Here is a 6,000-nt window from a genome sequence, read left to right on the forward strand (position 1 = left end):
GCCAATAGTGGGCTTTGCTTCGGACTTTTGGTCTTTGGGCCATCAGTGGGCTTGAGAGCTTATCCAGTGTTGGGCCGGATTGAGTTAAGGTTAAATTGGTCAATTTACCCTTGGAAGGGTATTGTGCTTAGCCTAATGATTATTTTGCTATGTTGGTTAGTTCGGGATTTTCGGTGAGTCGGTGATTCGAGAATCTACTTCTTCAGTTCAGAGTTTCGGCAGTGGCAAGGTGAGTTATCCTCACTATATCAATAGGGTCTAAGGCACGAAGGCCGGCCCTTTATCGGATTGAGATCCGGGTATTTGTTGTTATGTTATTGCTTTGATATGTTTGCATCCTAGTAGCTAGGATGGTATATGTTAGAGACCTGGTTAAGGTCGGTATCCTGTTATGTAGGATGATGCTATGCTAGTGACCGGTTAGGTCGGTATCCTGGTTAGGATGATGATATGTTATGTGATCTGCTAGATCGGCTTGTTGACTGTGATTTGTTATGTGATTGTATGTTTATGAGCACATGGTTGTTTGGAATGGGGTTGGGTTGAGGCGGGTCCTGCTTTGTGCTGTAGGCCAAGATACCCAGGGCAGAACGGTTGTCCCGAAGGCCCATCGAGCGGTCCGGATAGGCTGCAGGCCCCCAAGAGGGCGGACCAGACGTGCCGAGGCTCGGAGAGTGGACCACGCCGACTGAAGGCCCGGTGCGGGCGGACCAGTCATATTGTAGACTCAGAGAGTGGACCAGGTGGATTGAAGGCCCGGAGCGGGCGGACCAATCACACTGCAGACTCGAGGTATATGACTAGACTCGGAGGGTGGACTAGGTGGACTGTTGGCAGGTACAGCGGACCAGTCACATAGTAGACCCGAAGTGCATGGTTGTTCTGTGTTCTGATATGATATGGCATGTTACGCGAGTATGGTATATGTGGTTGGTATTTTGGGGGTATCTCACTAAGCTTTCGGGCTTACAGTTGTGGTTTAATGTTTTTCAGGTTCTTCAGGAGACCGTGGCAAGGCAAAGGCGTGATCGTACCGCTCCTCATGATTATGTTTTATGATGTGATTCTGGGGAGCCTCTGATAATAATTGTATTGAAAACCTTTTTGTAATAACATTAAGAAAATGGGTTGTTTTTGAAAAGTTGAAATTGGTTGAATTTCCATGGTCGTTACAAACAAAGTGATCATAGGCATGGATTGGTTGAGCCCCAATGGGGCAGTGATAGATTGCGCGCATCAGCTGGTTCGGATCAGAACCCCAAGTGGGGGAGAGTTGGTAGTTCAGGGCGAGAGGCTGCAACGAGGAACAACGGTATGTTCAACAATGAGAGCTAGGCGTTACCTTCAGCAGGGTTGCACAGGATATGTCGCATATGTTATGGACACCCGGGAGGCGGGTAAGGTGACGGTGGGCGATGTGCCCGTGGTGTGTGAGTTTACGGACGTATTCCCCGAGGAGTTTCCTAGGATACCTCTGGAGAGGCAGGTGGAATTCAGGATCAACCTAGTCCCTGGTGCGACTCTGATAGCCAAGGTACCGTATCAGTTGGCTCCTCCTGAGATGCAGGAGCTGTTAGACAAGGGATTCATTAGACCGAGTAGTTCTCCCTGGGGAGCCCCGATTCTATTTGTGAAGAAGAAGGACGGGTCGTATCGGATGTGTATAGATTATCGGGAGCTGAACAAGGTAACGGTGAAGAACCATTACCCACTCCCGAGGATTGATGACCTCTTTGACCAGCTACAGGGAGCATCTTGGTTCTCCAAGATTGATCTGCGTTTCGGATACCATCAGATGAGGGTCAGAGAGGAGTATGTGCAGAAGACTGTGTTTCGGACGCGGTATGGCCACTTCGAGTTTGTGGTGATGCCCTTCGGGCTTACCAATGCTCCTGCCACATTCATGGACCACATGAACCGCATGTGTAGACCGATGTTAGACCGGTCTGTGATAGTGTTTATTGATGATATCTTGGTTTACTCTAAGACGCAGGAGGAGCACCTGTGAGAGGTTTTGGAGACTTTGAGGAAAGAGAACTTGTATGCTAAGTTCTCCAAGTGTGAGTTCTGGTTGTGCGAGGTGTAGTTCCTTGGGCATCTCGTCAACCAGAACGGGATCTCAGTGGATCCGGCCAAAGTGGAGGCCGTGATGAGATGGGAGGTTCCGAAGTCTCCATTCGAGATTCGGAGTTTCCTAGGATTAGCCGGCTACTATCGGAGGTTCACCCAAGATTTCTCCAAGATACCTGTACCCCTGACCAGGCTAACAAGGAAAGTCGTGGTCTTTCATTGGGGGCCTGAGCAGCTGGCCGCATTCGAGACTCTGAGATAGAGATTGTGCGAGGCGCCAATCTTAGCCCTGCCAGAGGGCATTGAGGATTTTGTTGTGTATTACGATGCATCCGTCTCAGGTTTGGGCGCAGTTCTGATGCAGAGAGGGCATGTCATTGCCTACGCGTTGAGGCAGCTGAAGCCTCACGAGGCGAATTACCCGACGCATGATTTGGAGTTGGGGGCTGTTGTTTTCACCCTCAAGATTTGGCGTCATTACGTCTATGGGGTTCGCTGTATTATCTACACGGATCATAAGAGTTTGAGATACCTCATGGATCGGCCGAATCTAAACATGAGGCAGCGTCGGTGGATGGACGTGGTAAAGAATTATGATTACGAGATCCTTTATCACCCGGGTAAGGACAATGTGGTGGCCGACGTGCTTAGCCGCAAGGCAGCGCCGATCAGGGATATCTGCCTGAGGATGACGGTGGTGACTCCGCTGTTGGAGCGGATTCGGGAGGCTCAACAGGAGTCCATGAAGGAGGAACATCGGAAGAGCGAGAGGATTGTGGGTCAGGTTTCCTCCTTTGACTATGACAATCGGGGGTTGTTGACTCTGCATCGTAGGGTGTGGGTCCCATATCATGGGGGTGTGTGCCAGGTATTGATGGAAGAGGCGCACAAATATCGATTCTCCATTCACCCTGGGGCGACGAAGATGTATAGGGATCTTCTTCTAGACTATTGGTGGCCCTGCATGAAGCGGGATGTGGCATGGTACGTAGAGCGGTGCTTGACCTGCAAGAAGGTCAAGGCCAAGCATCAGAGACCTCACGACAAGATGCAGCCGTTGGATATTCCGCTGTGGAAATGGGAAGACATCACGATGGATTTTATCACTAAGCTTCCCAGGACAATGCGGGGAGTGGATTCAATCTGGGTCATCGTCTATCAATTGACCAAGAGCTCCCATTTCATCCCGATTTAAGAGAGCATATCGGCCGAGAAGTTGGACGACATCTATATCCGGGAGGTGGTGGCGCGACACGGTGTGCCGGTTTCTGTGATTTCAGACAGGGATGTGCGGTTCACTTCCAGGTTTTGGAGGAAGTTTCATGACGATTTGGGTACTCGTCTTCATTTTAGCACCTGCTTTCACCTGTAGACAGATGGACAGAGTGAGCGGACCATCCAAACTTTGGAGGATATGTTGTGGGCGTGTGTATTAGACTTCGGAGGTTGTTGGGATACTTACCTTCCTTTGGCTAAGTTCTCATACAATAACAACTATCAACCGAGTATTGACCATCCTCCCTTCGAGGTGTTGTATGGGAGGAAGTGCAGGACCCCGATATGTTGGGGTGAGGTTGGTCAGAGGGTTATGGGGAGTACCGAAGTAGTACTCCAGACTACGGAGAGGATCCAACAGGTCCGGAGCAGGCTTCAGACTGCTCAGAGTCGGCAGACAAGTTATGCCGACAGGCGTCGATCCGACTTGGAATTCCAGGTCGGGGATATGGTCCTCCTGAAGGTGTCACCTTGGAAGGGTGTCATTCGATTCAGGAAGCGGGGCAAGTTGGGCCCTAGGTATATTGGACCTTTTAGGGTTGTAGCCCGGGTGAGCAAGGTGGCATATAGGTTGGATCTGCCAGCCGAACCCAGTCAGATTCATAGCACCTTTCACGTTTCCTAGTTGCGGAAATGTTTGGTGGACGATTCGGCGGTAGTGCCTTTAGAAGACATTTAGGTTGATGACAGCCTGAACTACATCGAGCGGCCAGTGGCGATCCTTGACCGGAAGTCAAAGGATCTGAGGAACAAGAGAGTTGAGCAAGTAAATGTTCAGTGGCAGCACCGAAAGGGCTCGGAGTGGACTTGGGAGCCAATGGAGGGGATGATGGAGCTTTACCCAGAGCTTTTCCAGGAACAAGCAGCAGACTTCGAGGACGAAGTCTAAAATAAGTAGGGGAGATTCGTAACACCTGGTTCCAGGTACGTATTTTTAAATTAAGCATCTTGGCATTTTGACCTGAGACTCGGCGAGTTGGTGGCCCAACTCGTCGAGTAGAAGCGATTTGGACCCGAGAGTTAAGTGATTGACTCGGCGAGTCAGTGACCGGAATCGATGAGTCTGTGCTATCTGGACAAAAACCCTAAAATGAGGGTTTACACCCTATATAAACACCTTAACTCGGCCTCCGTCATCCCTAAACACTCTCCTAGAGCTGCATATCGAAACCCTAGCCGTTTGTGTGTGTTAAGGTCATTTTGGTGTTTTGTGGACTTGTGAAGCTTGGAAGGAAGAAGAAGAGCTTGAGTATTCGACTTGGGGCTTGTAGATCCAGAAATCTCATTCCATCTTCAGCTTAATCAAGGTAAAATTCCCCTGCTTTGGTCTTTCTTTTAGTGGTTCATCTTTAGATTGTAGATCTTGGGTGCATTTAGGGCTTTTCAAGCCATTTTTGGATTTAAGGAGTGTTATATGGACTCTAGCTTTAGATCTGGGCCTTAAGAGGGGTCTCATGGCATAAAGGTGCCAACTTTAGGGCCATGAGAGCCCTATGCACATTGTATGACCATTTATATGGGTTTTTGAGCTAAAAACCCCATGCATGTACATCAAGTTTGGAACTTTACATATAAAATGGACATTAGGAGGCCAGATATATGGTTTTGGTGTGTTGGACCTCATTTAAATCGACTGTATGGAATTGGTCAATGGTGGACTCGGCGAGTTGTTCTTGGCACTCGACGAGTCGGTGACCATTGTGCACCAAACCCTTCCCGTGAATGGGTAAATGTTAGGAGGGAAGTCCCTTGTGGGTTTAGACACGAAAAGGGACCTGGAAGTCATGGGACTCGGCGAGTGGTATGAGCAACTTGGCGAGTCCGTAGCAATCTCCCAATCTTTGAAGATGGACTCAACGAGTTGTTCATACAACTCGACGAGTCATAGACTGGACAAGTTTTTAAGTTGGAGATGAACTCGACGAGTTCAAGGAGGAACTCGACGAGTCAGATGAAGATGGTCCCGATGTTATGATTGAAGGAGAACCCGTCGAGTTTTGCTAGACTCAACGAGTAGAGACGGAGTTTGTGTAGGATTAGAGGAGCATGGACTCGACGAGTTGGTAGGCCAACTCGGTGAGTCAGGTCAACTGAATGTTGACATTGACCTATGTTGACTTTGACTGAATTTGGACCGACCCTGTTTAGGGTTGTATGTGATATGTGTTGACTTGAAGGTTGTCGTGTAGGGATCGAGGAGTCATAGGGAGTCGACTTGTGCGCCGGGATAGTTCAGACACTGCACGACATTGAGGTGAGTTACCTTCCAGTAGGGGTGGGTCTAAGGCCACAATGCCGACCTACCAAAATGGGTTATTCAGAAGATAATGGTCTTTGTGATAATTATCTTGGTCTGGTTATGTGTTGGTAGTATGCTATGTGTATGGTAGGGATTAGTTTCCCTGACAGTGGTCCTTAGGACCCAAGGTTAGGTCGGTACCCGGATATGCCTGACTGTATGCTTATATCTGTTGATTGTATGTTAGTAGCAGGGGGTGAAATAGTCCCCAGTTACCAGTTGAAAGATACCGATGATGATTACCGGTTGAAAGATATCGATGCTGGTTACCGGTTGAAAGATACCGATGAAGGTTACCGGTTGAAAGATACCGACGATATTTTGTGGTATGTGGTATGATGGGGGAACTCACTAAG

Source organism: Lactuca serriola, chromosome 5, assembly GCF_051521515.1.
Source record: "Lactuca serriola cultivar US96UC23 chromosome 5, Lser_US96UC23_V15, whole genome shotgun sequence".
Taxonomy (NCBI): Eukaryota; Viridiplantae; Streptophyta; class Magnoliopsida; order Asterales; family Asteraceae; genus Lactuca; species Lactuca serriola.